General features: G+C 46.4%; 1 long non-coding RNA gene across 1 annotated transcript; it reads left to right on the forward strand.

Moving 5' to 3' along the window:
- Nucleotides 1-3: 3 nt before the first annotated feature.
- On the forward strand, nt 4-15,642 carry LOC110587983. The gene is made up of 3 exons (XR_002480786.1): nt 4-67; nt 15,075-15,181; nt 15,581-15,642. It is a non-coding gene; the product is annotated as an uncharacterized LOC110587983 (long non-coding RNA).
- Nucleotides 15,643-16,660: the final 1,018 nt, after the last annotated feature.

The following is a 16,660-nucleotide window of genomic DNA, read 5'->3' on the forward strand; positions in this document are numbered from 1 at the left end:
CCACCAGGAGCTGTGAAGAGAGGGCCTGAAGTGCTGTGTGCCGTGTCACCACCCTGGCCTGGGACAGGTGAGTGAGCCTCCAGGGATGGGGAGGCATCCACTCTCTGTCCTTCCCCAGACTGCTGGTGGCCCTCGGTCTGGCCTCCACGAAGGGCTTGGAAGTGCTGTTTGTTCCCAGATGGTGAGAGGGGCCCCTGATGCCAGGAGCATGGCTCAGACATGGGGGGCCAGTGGATCAGACCCAGGGCTAGTGGATCAGACCCGGGCCCGGGCTGTATCGTGAGCTCTGCCACTTACTGGCTGTGTGACGCTGGGCAGGCCGCCTGAGCTGCTGGTGCGGTGGTGTCCTCATTTGTGACCTGGAAATAGACAGGAGGGTAAGGGCAGTTCCCCTCACATGAAAGGGCGAATGAAGGGTGGATAGGTGGAGCCCAGGGGCCTCTTAGGACAGTGAAGCCACTGTGCATGGTCCTACAGTGGTGGGTTCGTGCCATGGTGCGCTTGTCCAAACTCCTACAGTGGACATCGCCAGGAGTGTTGCTGTTTATCTCAGTGTTTCCCGGGGTCTCCTGACCCTCAGCAGCGCTGTTTTCTGCAGCCACAACGAGGTGGAGCACCTGCTCACATTCCTTTTCCTCTCTGAGGATTTGAGTGAATCCCGTAGCCAAGGCTGGCCGCCCCCATGTGTCCCTCCCTCAGCTAAGGTGGACACTGGAGGACCCCAAGCCCACCCTGCCCTCTTCCTCTCCTCACCTGCAGCGGGTGGGATGTCCAGCCCATGGCAGCCCCTCTGCTGGGCCTCACGAACTCAGGGGATGGGGGTCGGCCATCCCTCGTCCACAGGTCTAGGAGAGAAAACAGGACACAGCACTGGGCAGAGGTCCCAGCTAGTGCTCCAGGTGGCAAGAGCTCACTGAGATGGGTCTGACCCATGCCTCCCAGCCCTGTGGTTCTCTGGGTCTCAGTGACAGTCACTTACGAGGGGTCAACTGGCTGAGCCCCAAGGGTGCAACAGACTCCCTGACCTTGTATTTGCATTGGGCTTTCCTAGCGTTTTAACTCAGGATGAACCTTTTTACCTGGAAAATGCTGAAAGAAGCTCAGCGACAAGTAAAATAGCATTTTCCAGCATTTTCTGTTCATAGCACTGTTGAAGAACTAACTAGCGCAGTGAATTCAGGGTAGATGGTGTCCAGCCCAGCCGGGGGAATCTGGGAGCGTTAGTAGAAGGCCAGGCAAGGCCACGCTCCTTATACTTCCTCAGATCCTCTCGCTGTTCTCACGCTTTTGTTCTAAGTGTCAAAACCGAGGAGAGTAGAAACCAGTTTTGGACTGAAATCGCGTTAATGTGTATAGACTGGTGTGGGTGTCATTGGTCTTCCTTTAGATCCTTTAGTAAAACTGTTTTCCCTCATGTGGATCTTGCCAATCCTATTTGTATTTAGATATTTTTAAAGATTTTTAAATTTTTATTTATTTATTAGAGAGAAGCGAGAGTGAGCATAGGCAGGGGGTGGGGGAGGGGCAGAGGGGGGAGCAGGCTCCCCGCTGAGCAGGGAGCCCCATGTGGGGCTCGATCCCAGGACCCCGGGATCATGACCTGAGCTGAAGGCAGGCACTTAGCTGACTGAGCCACCCAGGTGCCCTGAGGAAGGCTTTTTTTTAAGCAAGACATAAAATCTTGGATCACAAGGGGAAGACTAACAGACTTGCCTTAATTTAAAATTTCCAAATAACATTAAAAGCCATCAATCAAATTGAAAGAAAACCTCAAGCCAGGAGTCAACCTTTGCAATATACATGAAAGAGGACTGATATCCATGATATATAGAGCTCTTGTAAATCAATAAGAAATTAATAAGTAAACAAATAGAATTATTTGGATACAGACAGATACAGACAGATAATTATGGACACAGACAGAAATAGAGAAAAGGATACAGATAATTCATGGAAGTGTAAATGACCAAGACATTGAAAAGATGCTCATTTTCGCTAAAGATCAAGAAAAAAACAAAACAATGAACTATTTTTCATCTGACAAAGATTATAATGACGTAACAGGCTACATTGGGAGTGGTAGGAATTGTAACACAGAGTTGGTGAGAGGGTAAATTAGTATGATTCTGGATCATATTTTTTTTTAAAGATTTTATTTATTTATTTTAGAGAGAGAGAATGAGAGACAGAGAGCATGAGAGGGAGGAGGGTCAGAGGGAGAAGCAGACTCCCTGCTGAGCAGGGAGCCCGATGCGGGACTCGATCCCGGGACTCCAGGATCATGACCTGAGCCGAAGGCAGTCGCTTAACCAACTGAGCCACCCAGGCGCCCGATTCTGGATCATATTTTGCCATTATCTGTTGCTATTAAATATCTTTTGACCCAGAAGTTCCACTTCTGGGAATTTATCCCAAAGAAATAAGTGGATAAGTGCACAAAGATGTGACCACAAGGATGATCCTGAAGCATTCTTTGTAACAACAAGAAGTTGAATGGGAAATACCTAAATTTTTGTTCAAAGAGGTTTGGTAAAGTTACTGAGGCCCAATTATACAATGGAAAACTCTATGGCCATAGAAATTAATAAGGTCAAACTAGAAAAATGTTCACAGTGTATGTTTTAGCTATTAATGTCATAAAGGTTTTAATCACCTTTTTGAGGTATAATTTATATACAAAAAATGCACCCATTTCAAGCATACAGCTAGATTAGTTCTGACAAATGTATACACCCCTGTAACCACTACCACAGTCAAGACCTTGAACAGGTCTTCCTCCAAAAAAATCCCCTTGTGCACCTTTGCAATCTGTCCCAACCACAGCCCTCTGGCCCTGAGCCATCGATCTGCTCTTTTTCTCTAAGATTAGTTTTGCCTTTTCTAGGATTTCATATAAATAGAATCATACAGATCTACATAGGGTTTTTTTCATTTAAAAACTGTGGTAAAATAGGAGTGTCTGTGCGGCTCAGTCGGTTAAGAGCCCCACCTCCAGCTCTGGCTCTTTAAAAAAAAATAAAGGTTTATTTTTTGAGAGAGAGAGAGTGTGTGTGCGTGAGTGTGAGGTGGGGAGGGGCAGAGGGAGAGAATCCTCAAGCAGACTCCTCACTGAGCGCAGAGCCCCATGCAGGGCTCCATCTCATGACCTGAGAGGAACACAAGAATCCAACGGTCAATCGGCTGAGCCACCAAGGCATCCCCTTGCTTTAAATTCTTGAGCGTATACCCACAAGTGGAATTTCTGGGTCACATGGTAATTCTTTTTTTAATTTTTTGAGGAACTGCCAACTTGTTTTCCACAGCAGCTTTACCATTTTACAGTCCCACAAAAAGTGCATAAGTGTTCCAATTTTTCCACTTTCTCACCAATGCTTGTTTTTCCTGTGTTTTTGATAGCAGCCATTCTAATGGATGTGAGGTGGTATCTCATTATAGTCTTGATTTGTGTTTCACTAATGATGAGTGATGTTGAGCATCTTTTCATGTGCTTAAATGCCTAGTTGGATATCTTCTTTGGGAAAATATCTATTGAAATCCTTTGCCCATTTTTACATTGGTTGTTTTTTTTTGTTGTTGAGTTGTAAGAGTTCTCTATATATTCTGGATATTAATCCCTTATCAGATATATGATTTGCAGATATTTTCCCCCATCCTGTAGGGAAAAGTTCCCTTTTACTCTGTGTGTGGTGTCTTTTGATGCACCAAAATGTCCAATGCTCATGAAGCCCAATTTGTCTATTTCCTCTTTTTTTACCTATATATACCTATACCTTTGGTGTCACATCCAAGAAATCATCACCAGATCCCATGTCATGAAGATTTGTGCTGTTTTCTTCTAAGAACTTTATTGTTTTAGGTCTTACATTTAGGTCTTTTATCCTTTTGGAGCTTATTTTTGTATATGGTATTAGGTAAGATAGGTAAGGGTCCAACTTCATGCTTTTGCATGTGGATGTCCAATTTTTACAGCACCATCTGTTAAAAAGACTGTCCCTTCCTCATTGAACAGCCATGGCACCCTTGTCAAAAATCTTTTTACCACATAAGTGAGGGTGCGTTTCTGGGTTCTCTGTTCAATTCTGTTGGTCTGTATGTCTGTCTCTATGCCAATATCACAATGTCTTGATTACTGTAGCTTTGTAGTAATTTTTGAAGTGTGAGTCCTCTAGTTTTGTTTTTTTTCAAGACTGTTTTGGCTATGGGGGTCCCTTAAGATCCCATTTGAATTTTAGGATGGATTTTTCTATTTCTGCAGAAAATGTTATCGGGCTTTTAATAGAATTGCATTGGATCTGTAGATAGCTTAGGGTAGTATGGACATTTCAATAATGTTAAATCTTCCAATCCATGAACATGGGATGTGTTTCCATTTATTTCTTTAATTTCTTTCAGCAATGTTTTGTCACTTTAATTGTGCAAGTCTTTCACCTCCTTGGTTAAGTTAATTCCTAAGCATTTTATTATTTTGGATGCTATTTTGAATGGAGTTGTTTTTATAATTTCTTTTTCAGAGTGTTCATTGTTTACATATAAAATTACAATTTCTATTTGTGTGTTGACTTTGTATTCTGCTATTTTGCTGAATTAATTTATTAGTTCTAAAAATTGTTTTGTAAAAGATCATATCATCTGCAAGCAGAGATGATTTTAATTCTTCCTTTCCAATTTGGATACCTTTTATTTCTTTTCTTGCATAGTTGCTCTAGCTAGAATTTCCACTACTATGTTGAAGAGAAGTGGTAAAAGCAGGTATCTATATCTTATTCCTGATCTTAGAGGAAATGCTTTTAGACTTTCACCATTGAGTGTGATGTTTGCTGTGGGTTTTTCACATATGGCTTTTATTATGTGGAAGTAGATTTCTCCTATTCCTAGTTTGTTGAGTGTTTTGTTTTTTTTTAAAGATTTCTTTACTTATTTTAGAGAGCGAGAGAGAGAGCACGAGTCGAGGAATGGACAGAGGGAGAGGGAGACAAGCAGACTTTCTGCTGAGCAGGGAGCCTGATGTGGGGCTCGAATCCCAGGACCCTGAGATCATGACCTGAGTCTAAATCAAGAGCCAGGGCGCCTGGGTGGCTCAGTTGGTTAAGCGACTGCCTTCGGCTCAGGTCATGATCCTGGAGTCCCGGGATCGAGTCCCGCATCAGCCTCCCTGCTCGGCAGGGAGTCTGCTTCTCCCTCTGACCCTCCTCCCTCTCATGCTCTCTGTCTCTCATCCTCTCTGTCTCAAATAAATAAATAAAATCTTAAAAAAAAAAATCAATCAATCAATCAATCAAGAGCCGGACACTTAACCAGCTGACCCACCAGGTGCCCCAGAGTGTGTGTTTTTGATTAATTGATTTATTTAAATAATCTCTACACCCAATGTGGGGTTCAAACTCATGGCCCCAAGATCAAGTCACAAGCTCTTCTGAGTCAGCCAAGTGTCCCCTCTTGAGTGTTTTTATCATAAAAAGATATGTAGGGGCATGTGGGTGGCTCAATTGGCTGAGTGTCTGCCTTCAACTCAGGTCATGATCCCGGGGTCCTGGGATCGAGTCCCGCATCTGGCTTCTTGCTCAGCAGGGAATCTGCTTCTCCCTCTCCCCCGCCTGTGCTCTCTCTTTCTCACTCTCAAATAAATAAATAAGTCTTTAAGGAAAAAAAAAAGGATATTCAATTTTGTCAAATGCTTTTTCTTTATCAGTTGAGATGATCATGTGGTTTCTTTATTCTGTTGATGTACATTACATTGATCAATTTCCCTATGTTGAATCATCATGGTATTCCAGGAATAAATTCCTGAATTTATTAAATGATTAAATTTATTAAATTCCTGAAATTTGTTTTTTGTTGAGGATTTTTGCATTAATGTTCATAAGGAATATTGGTCCATAGTTTTCTTTTCTTGTAATGTCTTTGGCTTTGGTAGACTGACCTCATAGAATGAGTTAGGAAGGGGTGCCTGGGTGGCTCAGTTGGTTAAGCCTTTGGCTCAGGTCATGATCCGAGGGTCCTGGGATCAAGCCCCGCATTGGGCTCCCTACTCTGTGGGGAGCCTACTTCTCCCTCTCCCTCTGCCTGTGGCTCCCCCTTCTTGTGCTCTCTCTCTGTCAAATAAATAAATAAAATCTTTAAAAAACAAAAAACAAAAAAAAACAAGTGCCCTTCTTAATGTTCATTGCCCATGTAGCCCATTCCCCACCCACCTCCCCTCATCACCCCTCAGTTTGTTCTCTATCACTAAGAGTCTCTTATAGTTTGTTCTCCTCTCTCTCTTCCCCCCTTTCCATATGCTCATCTGTTTTGTTTCTTAAATTCCACATATGAGTGAAATCATATGGTGTTTGTCTTTCTCTGACTTATTTCACTTAGCATAATACCCTCTAGCTCCAACCATGTCATTGCAAATGGCAAGATTTCATTCTTTTTGATGGCTCAGTAATAGTCCATTGTGTATATATATATATATACACCACATCTTCCTTATCCATTCATCAGTTGATGGACATTTGGGCTCTTTCCATAGTTTGGCTATTGTTGATAATCTACTATAAACATTGGGGTGCATGTACCCCTTCAAATCTGTATTTTTATATCCTTTGGATACATACCTAGTAGTGTAGTTGCTGGATGTGGGGTAGTTCTATTTTTAACTTTTTCAGGAACCTCCATACTGTTTTCCAGGGTGGCTGCACCAGTTTGCATTCCCACCAACAGGGCGAGAGGGTTCCCCTTTCTCCCCATCCTCACCAACATCAGTTGTTTCCTGTGTTGTTAATTTTAGCCATTCTGACAGGCATGAGGTGGTATCTCTTTGTGGTTTTGATTTGTATTTCCCTGATGATGAGTGATGTTGAGCATCTTTCATGTGTCTGTTAGCCATCTGGATGTCTTCTTTGGAAAAGTGTCTATTCATGTCTGCTGCCCATTTCTTAACTGAATTATTGTTTTTGGGGTGTTGAGTTTGGTAAGTTCTTTATAGATTTTGGATACTAATCCTTTATCAGCTATGACATTTGCAAATATCTTCTCCCATTCCATAGTCTGCCTTTTAGTTTTGTTGACTGTATCCTTTGTTGTACAGAAGCCTTTTAACTTGGTGAAATCCCAACAGTTCATTTTTGCTTTTGTTTCCCTTGCCTCTGGTGCTGTGTCTAGTATGAAGTTGCTATGACTGAGGTCAAAGAGGTTTCTGCCTGTATTTTCCTCTAGGATTTTGATGGTTTCCTGTCTCACACTTAGGTCTTTCATCCATTTTGAATTTATTTTTGTGTATAGTGTAAGAAAGTGGTCCAGTTTCATTCTTCTGCATGAGGCTGTCCAGTTTTCCCAACATGATTTGTAGAAGAGACTGTCTTTTTTCCATTGAATATTCCTTCTTGCTTTGTCAAAGATTAGCTGACCATATAGTTGTGGGTCCTGTAGTTGATTTTTTGTAGGGAAAGGTTTAAATTCCTTTCATATTTTCTTTTGTGTATATATTATAGCTATTTTCTTTGTGGTTACCATGGGATTACATTTAACATCCTGAAATTCCAACGCTAATTTGAATTTATACCAGCCTAACTTCACAACATACAAAAACTTTGCTCCTTTACAATTCCATCTGACCCCTTTTGGTTATTGATGTCACAGTGTTACATCTTAATACATTGTGTGCCCTCAAACATAATGATTTTTTAAAATTCCTTAGTCTTTTTTTTTAATTTTTAAAAATTTTTACGTAATCTGTACACCCAGTGTGGGGCTTGAACTCACGACCCCGAGATCAAGAGTCACATGCTCTACCAATTGAGCCAGCCAGGTGCCCATTCTCTAGTCTCTTAAATTATGTAGAAACAAAATTTGGAGTTATAAACCAAAGTTACAGTACTACTAGCTTGTGCATTAATTTTTTTTCTGTAAAGTCTGCTAATAATCTTATTGAGGATCACTTTATCTGATAGTTTGCTCTGTCTTGCTGATTCTAATATTTTCTCTTTGTCTTTTGAAAGTTTGGTTATAATGTGTCTTAGTACAGGTCTCTTTGAGTTAATCTTACCTAGAATTTGTTGAGCTTCCTGGATATTTTATAGTGTATTTTTATATGGAAAAAATTAAGGTATGGAGAATTATGATAGGATACCTTTTTGGGGGGGCGCGTTGTGATAATCAGATCCCATTTTTGTCTGGCCTTATATAGAAAAGCTGGAAATATAGGACAGTGTGATTAAGAAATTGTTTTTTATTTTGTAAATTTCTTTTTTCTTTTCTTTTTTTTTTTTTTTAAGTAGGCTCCATGCCTAATGTGAGGCTTGAACTCACGACCCTGAGATCAAGAGTTGCATGCTCTACCAATTGAGCAGCCAGGTGCCCCTATTTTGTAAATTTCAGTTGCTTAGATTTTGCTAACAAACATTTATTACTTCCCCACCTCATTTAAATAGATTGCTTACAGAATTATAAAAGTAATACATGCTCATTAAAAACATTTAAACAATATAAAAGCAAGTAAAGTATATACTTCACTTTCATTCCCTAGGAGTAACCTTTTCTGGTTGATGTTTTGTTTCATTTTTTATTTTTTATTTTTTTATTTTTTTTACTTGACAGAGATAGAGAGCACAAGCAGGGAGAGTGGCAGGCCGAGGGAGAGGGAGAAGCAGGCTCCCTGCAGAGCAGGGGGAGCCTGATGTGGGACTCGATCCCAGGACCCCGGGATCATGACTTGAGCCGAAGGCAGTCAGTTAACCAACTGAGCCACCCAGGTGCCCTGTTTCATTTTTTAATTAGGTGCTAGTGCAATAGGGAAAATGAAAGAATAAAAGGTATCAGGATTGGAAAAGGAAAAAAAAACTGTCCCTATTCACAGTTGACATGATGGTATACATTGACAATCCAAAGAATCCACAATTGATTAGAACTAATACATGAACTTAGGTTTCTGAACACAAGATCAATACATTAAAAGATCATGTATATTTCTGCTTACTAGCAATAATGAAATTGAAAGTAAATTTTTTTAAAGATTTTATTTATTTATTTGACGGAGAGAGACACAGCTAGACAGGGAACACAAGCAGGGGGAGTGGGAGAGGGAGAAGCAGGCTTCCTACTGAGCAGGGAGCCCGATGCGGGGCTTGATCCCAGGACCCAGGATCAGGCTCAGGTCGTGATCTGAAGGCAGACGCCTAACGACTGAGCCACCCAGGCACCCCGAAAGTAAATTTTTGAAATATTTAAAAAGCAAATACTTAAGAATAAATTTAACAAAAAATCTGTAAGACCTCTACACTGAAAACTACAAAACAATACTAAGAGAAATTAAAGAAGACCTAAAGGAGGGATTTACCATATTCATGGATTGGAAGGCTTAATATTGTTAAAATGTCTGTTTTTCCCAAATCGATCTATAAATTGAATGACTTCCTAATCAGAATTCCAGCAAGCTTTTTCGGTGAGGAAGGGAGGGTAGAAATTGGCAAGCTGATTCTAAAATATATATGTAAAGCAAAAGACTCTGGAGTAGCCAAAATTATTTTGAAAAAGAAGAACAAAGCTAGAAGACTTATACTACACAATATCAAGGCTTAGTGTAGAGCTTTAGGTATTCGCATAAGTGCAGACAAATAGACCAATGCAGTACAACAGAGCATACAGAAACAGACCCACACGTGTATGGTCAACAGATGTACAACAAGGCCTCCACTGTAGTTCAGCGGAGAAAGGACGGTCTTTGTATTAAATTGTGCTGCTCCAATGGGATATTCTTATAGAAAAATGGACCTTGACCCCCTCCTTTCCACCATACACAAAAATTAATTCAAACTGGATCATAGATCTAAATGTGAATGCTAACACAGCCAAGCCTTTAGAAAAAAGTACAGAATACCTTCAGGAATTTGAGCTAGGTAAAGACTCGATGGAGCACAAAAAAAGCACTAACCAGGAAAGAAAAGAGTGATATATTGGGATCCGTTAAAATTAGGGATATCTGTTCAACAGAAGACAGTTTTAAAAGGGTGATAAAGCAGACTGTCTCCAGTTTGTATAGGAGATGTCTCCAATACATTTAAAAATCAGTAAGAGACAGCCCAGTTAAAAATGAGCCAAAAAATTGAAGATATGTCACAAAAGATAATATCCTTAGTCATCAGAGGTCTGCCTGGGTGGCTCAGGTGGTTAAGCATCAGACTCGTGATTTCAGCTCAGGTCATGATCTCAGGGTCATGAGATCGAGCCCTGTGTCAGCCTTTCTGCTGGGCATGTAGCCTGCTTAAGATTCTCTCTCTCTCCCTCTGCCCTTCCGCCCTCTTAAAAAGAAAATTTTTAAAAATAGTAAAATATATATATAATTAAAATATATATATAATACCCTTACTTATCAGAGAAATGCAAATTAAAATCACTTTGGAAAAATGTTTGGTAGTGATAAGACTAAATATGCCTATTTTTGTGATCCAGCCATTCTCTGCCTGGGTATATACCCAACAGAAACAAGTGTTTATATCCATCAAAACAGTGTATCAGAATATTCTAGCAGCTTTACTCATGGTGTCCAAAAAAGTGGAAACAACCAATATCCATCAACAATGGAATGGGATTCCTTTTTTTTTTTTTTTTTTGGTACATTCATACAATCAAGTCCTGCATACTAATGACAAAAAATAAACCACTGACACACTCAGCAGTGTGGCTGACTCTCGCAGACATGTAGAGTAAGAGAAATGAGAACATACTCTGTGATTCCACTTACGGGGAGTTTAATGTCAGGCCCAACCAATGAGGCGATTGGAGTCAAAACAGTGGCTGCCCTTGGGGGCGGTTCCAACTGGGCAGGGGCCTGTGGGAGTTCTGGGGCACTGGAAACCTCTACACATTGATCTGGATGATCAGTATGATCATTGATTGGTACGGACACACAGATGTATACATATGTAAAACTCCACTGAGTTCACTTTACTATCTGTAAGTTATAGGTCAGTTTAAAAATGGTCATGGGGCACCTGGGTGGCTCAGTCGGTTAAGCGTCTGCCTTCAGCTCAGGTCATGATCCCAGGGTCCTGGCATCAGGGAGCATCGGGCTCCCTGCTCAGCGGGGAGTCTGCTTCTCCTTCTCCCTCTGCCCCTCTCCCCCTGCTAGTGCACTCTCTCTCTCTCTGTCAAATAAATACATAAATAAATAAATCTTTTTTTTTCTTTTTTTCTTTTTATTTTTTTATTTGAGAGAGAGAATGAGAGAGAGAGAGCACATGAGAGGGGGGAGGGTCAGAGGGAAAAGCAGACTCCCTGCCGAGCAGGGAGCCTGATGCGGGACTCGATCCTGGGACTCCAGATCATCACCTGAGCTGAAGGCAGTCGCTTAACCAACTGAGCCACCCAGGCGCCCCAATAAATAAATCTTTAAAAAATAATAAAAATAAAAACAGTTATGCTAGCAGCTATCTACAAATGTAAATGTGCCTAAACCCAAAGGAAGCAATATTACTGCGGCCTCTTAGTGCATGAGGCCAGGATGCTAGGGCCTCTGTCCGGCTGTTGGCATGGGTGATGTCAGGGCACGGCCCAGGGCTGGACTCCAGAGGCCCCCACGGGTGACAGACTGCTGCTGCTGGGGGTGGGGTGGTGGCCGGGAGTATGAGGGGACCATGGTGAAGAATGGCCAGGCTCAGAGCTTCTCTACTCTGGCAGGACAGTGTCTAGAGCACTATTTTTTAATTTAATTTTTTATTAAAATATGTACAGCATAAAAATTGCCATTGTAACCATTTTTTAAGTGTACAATTTAGTGGCACTGAGTACATTTACAATGCTGTGAGACCACCACCACCAACTACCTCTAGACTTTTTCATCCCCCAAGCGGGAACTCTGCCCCTACTAAGCACTAACTTCCCGTTTCCCTCCTCCCAGCCCCGGGCACCCACCCTTCTACTTTTTGTTGCTATGAATCTGACTACTCTAGGGACCTCATATAAGTGAAATCATGTAGTATCTGTCCTTTTGTGTCTGGCTTCTTTCACTGAGCATGGTATTTTCCAGGTTCATCCTTGTTTTAACATATATAAACATTTCATTCCTTTTTAAGACTAAATAATATTCCATTTTATGGATAGACCACATTTTGTTTATCCATTCATCCTTCAGTGGACATTTGGGTGGTTTCCACCTTTTTTCTCTTGTGAACAAATGTTGCTGTGGACACGGGTGTGCAAATACCTGTTCACATCCCTGCTTTCAGTTCTTTGGGGTATATGTACTCAGAGGTGGAATTGCTGACATACTGTCCTTCTATGGAGCACTGTTTTTAAAACGCCTCTGCTTAGCGCAACCACCTAGAGATGTATTTGGTGTGAGGTAGGGCCTCAACATGGGTGTAGTTTAAAGCCACCCGGGTATTGTAAGGAGCAGCCAGAATTGAGAACCATTAGACCAGAGAGGCTGGGCAAGTGACAGAGGAGGGACAACAGCACACAAGAGTGAGGGGAGAGGGGATCGGACTGAGTCTGTATGGGAAGGTGGGAGGGGTGAGCCTCTCCGTGTTGGAAACCAGCGCTTCCTCTGCATCAGACACCCATCTTTGTTGCCCTGCTGACCCCAGGGCTAGAGGTCCAGATTTAGCAAATTAAGATACAGGACACCCAGTAAAATTTGAATTTCAGATAAACAGTGGTCCTTTCAGTATAAGTATATCCCAAGCATTACATGGGATATACTTATACTTTAAAACCCAGGGCCAATATCGGAGGCTGACAAAAGAGCTCCCCCCATGGGACAGCTACCTGGCTGCTCATGTGAACAGGGCTTGTGTGCAGCCCAGATTCTGCCCTGCAGGGTAGAACTCGCCCCAGACCTCTGAGTGGAGTGTGATCTGGTGGCCACACGTCCACCAGGGACAGTCAGGTCCTGTCCAGTGTAGACAGCCTCTAGGGAGAGTGGGAGGAGGCCCCGCCAGCCTCAAGGGGAGGAAGACGGGGGGCGGGGGGGCCTTGGGCTGCCTTGGGGGATCTGAAGGCCAGAAGTCGGTCAGTATGAGAAGGTCTGCGCTGTTGTGGGCAGGGCCAGGCCAGACAGACGCCCCTCCCCAGGAGCCTGGCTTCCCCTTGCCCATGCGTCCTCCGGAGCCTCATGCATTGGGTGGGACGCAGCAGAGGACCTGTGCTCCCTGGTGTTGCTGTCACTCAAGTTCGACAGCTGAGCTTCTGTCTCATCCCTGAGAAGACACAGGTCCCACTAACTCATCGTCTCTGCCAGCAGGTCCTGTCTTGTCCTGTGCTCCCCTCGCCCGGGGCCTGAGTCCTGGCCATCTGTGGCCCGTGCACGACAGCTAGCCTCTCCCTGCCCGCCTGCACGCCGCGGCTGCAAGGGCCCTGCAGTGCTGACCTCCTGCCTGGGCTGCCCTTCCCTCAGGCCACGGCCTCTTGGGTGCTCCTCTCTCCCAACTCCCTGCCCCCACCCTGCCTCCCAAGGCCCAAGAGCGCAGTCCTCAGCACCCTTGAGGTAGCCCAGCACCATGGCTACGGACCACTTGAAACCAAACAGCCTTTCGCAGAGGTGGGAGGCAGTGGTGCCTTTGCCGCAGGACACAGCCTCCTGCCACTGCACCACCCCCGGGACAGAGGAGGGCAGCTAGCCTGCGCCCCCACCTGGGAGCCAGCCCTAGGGTGGCCTCTGATGGCCAAGAGTGAGACCCTAGCTCAGGGAAAGCCTTGCCCCCATTGAGGAGACCCAGAGGAGCCCTGGGAGCCCAAGAGCCTGGCCATGGGGAGGACCCCACAGCCAGCAGCCACCCCTGGCCCACCTCAGTGGCACCTCTTCTGAGAAGGCCTCTGTGGTTACCATCTCTGTCAGAATGATGAGCCTCATCTCCATCCGAAGGTGTGGCTGGAAGAGACCCTTCAGGACTGCTCACCCAACACGAGGGTGGTGTTTGTGCTGGACCCCAGCCTTCCTGCACCGTCTACCCTTGGCCCCTCAGGACCCTGGGGCAGGTCTGGTACTGTCCCCCCATCTTACAGGTGGAAATGGGGTGCCGAGAATGGAGCCCGGGTCTGCAGATTCCAGGTTTCAGCCCTGGGCTGCCCGGCTCAACCTCCCTTCTGCCTGCCTGCCGCACTTTCTGGTGACTTCCTGCTCCTCCTAGCCCATCATTGGTACCTGGGGAGCTGGGCTTTGTCCCCTCGGCCCATCATGGGCTGTCCTTGGGCACATGTTTATTCCACACGGTGAACTAGTCCTGCTCAAGCAGCTCCCAGCACCCATGGGGACACCTCAGTGCCACCCAGCCACTGCCCCCTAGAGAAGCTCAGGCCTTAAAAGTCATGGTCCTTCCTGTCAGCAGTCTCTTCTTCCTCCCCCATCCTGTGGTGAGGCAGCCTGGGCTTGACTTACCTCCCGGGCCTCGTGGTCCTAGGGATGCCGAGACTGGGGGGCTGGGGATGCTCCATCCCGGTGCTCCCAGGCTCAGCCCTGCTCCAGTGGACAGAAGCAGCTGTGTGGTGGTGGGGATGTCCTGGGATTCTCTGTGGCCGGTCAGCTGGGCCCCGAGCCCTCAGGATCTGTGCAAGGCAGGAGCAAGGTCCTGTGGGAAGGAATGGGGAGGTGCTGACAGTGCAGGGCAGTGGGGTTGCAGTCTGCCGGCTCCTGCAGTCCCCCAAGCCCACCAGCTGTCATGGCAGCTGGGGCTCCTCACCTCTTCCTGTGCCGGGCTCCACCTCAACCCTCCTTCCTGTCTGATTTCAAAAGCCAACAGCCTCTCAGACAAATCAATGAGCCGCGGCTGCCCCCATTGGCTCTGTCACCGCCCCGTAAGTCAGAGAGGCAGGGGGTTCCGCCAGGATCTGGATTTGAGGACCCCTGTAGACGTCATGCTCAGGAGAGGGGTTCAGCCAAGGCCACAGAGGAAGACAGTCTCACCACCTGCAGACCTTTGCTTTTGGGGGGCTCTAGGGAAACTAGACTACCTGCAGGGACGTTCAGTGACTTGCCCAAGGCCACACAGCAGGAAGCTGGCCACTGTGGAGCAGAGTCCTCTCACTTCCAGGCTGGCATGCTCTGCTGTGGCCGAGGCCCTTGTCATCCTGTCTAATCCCCCGTGCTTTGCTCTCTCTAGCACCCAGCAGGCACCTGCGACCCAGCTGTACCCCACAGTGTCTTCCCAGAGGCAGGCCGGCTGCACCCTGAAACAGCGGAGTGTGGCAGTTTCCTCAGGCCCCGGAGGTGGGCCTCAGCATGTGGGCGGCACTGAGAGCAAAGGGGTGAAGGGGAAGGGCATGCCCAGAGTGGACGACAGGAGAAGCACAATAGAGGAAAAGTATAGGACATCCTCCAGTGACAGGGAGCAAGCCATGGAGACAAGGTGGGAGCCAAGGGATGGGTGCCTCACTTTTCCTAAAAAAGTCAACTGGGAGCCATTGATGGTTATAGAGCAGGAGGGTAGTGGGTTCAGATGATGTGGCAGCTTATGAATAAAGGGCGGTGGGAGGGGCTGTGTGCTTCTATCAGCCTGTTCTCCGGAGCTGTGTGCAAAGGAGTGGGGGCAGAGGGGCTGAGGTGGCAGATTAGAAGCACTCTGTGCAATGACACCCTTCTGTTCCCCCCTCCCTGCCACCCTTCCAGCAGTGCCTTCCGAGGCCCCAGCAGCTTGCCAGGTTCCAGGTGAGACGCATGGGGCTTGCCCTTGAGAAGCCTGCTGTGGCTGCAGGCCATCAAAGCGCACTGTAGCCACGACTGTGAGGTGCACTGAAGGCGTCTGAAACCAGGCCGCCCACAGGATGTTGGAAGCCGCAGGGGCCTGGTACGTATCCGTCACATGAAAGAGGCCAAGAGGCCCACTCTGCTCCCCCCTCCACAGCTCAGGGAGGAGGGATCCTGAGCACAGGAGGAAGTAGCCTCCTCCATGGGGGTCTCGAGGCACTCTCCTCTGCAACTTTGGCCTCCACCTCACACAGATGGCCCATGGCCAGACAGGGCTGGTCCCTGGGCTCCCGCCGGGGGGCCGTCCTCCTGACTCTCCTGGGTGTTTGTATGTTTGGGGCACAGTCTCCCACAGTTGTTCTCACTCTGGGGCTCTCTGTCCACCCAGACCTGTGACAGCCAGACAGGCAGTGGCCTCGGCTCTTCCCAACTCAAGAGACAGCTTGAGGCTTCCTGCCTTCAAGGGCGGGGGCCTCCCTGGGGGTTGTGCAGGCCCCTGGGGGCCCCCTTGCCTGGGCCCTGCTCGAGCTGGGCTGTGGCTCTCCTGTGGTTGCCTGAGTGACCATGGCTGGGCCGGCCACAGGAAGGGGACAGGCCTGGGAGGTCTCAGCACAGCAAAACCTGGGTGCCACATGCTTTCCACTGCTCCGGGGCTCAGCATGCTCTCTTCCTGTGCTAAGGACCCCTCACAAGCCTAGGCAGAGCTTCTGGAAAGGAGCGTCTGCCCGCTGTGCAGCATTAGGTCCACTGCGGGCCCTGGTCCTCCAGCCTCACCACAGGTGCTGGGATGGGGCAGCTCACCATTTTCCTTCTCACCCAGCAAGATGGACCTAAGTTTCCAGTTGCCCAGTTCAGTAGGTCTGGCTACTGTGGAAAGGTCAAGGACACTGCCAGTTCTCTGGTTGTAGGGCCATCTTCACTGCAGTGCCGGTTTTTAACCCCTTTGCCTGCCTTGCATATGGGCTCGGGCCCTGGCCAGGCCCACTGCCGGCCCCTGGGGGC

Source organism: Neomonachus schauinslandi, chromosome 5, assembly GCF_002201575.2.
Source record: "Neomonachus schauinslandi chromosome 5, ASM220157v2, whole genome shotgun sequence".
Classification (NCBI taxonomy): Eukaryota; Metazoa; Chordata; class Mammalia; order Carnivora; family Phocidae; genus Neomonachus; species Neomonachus schauinslandi.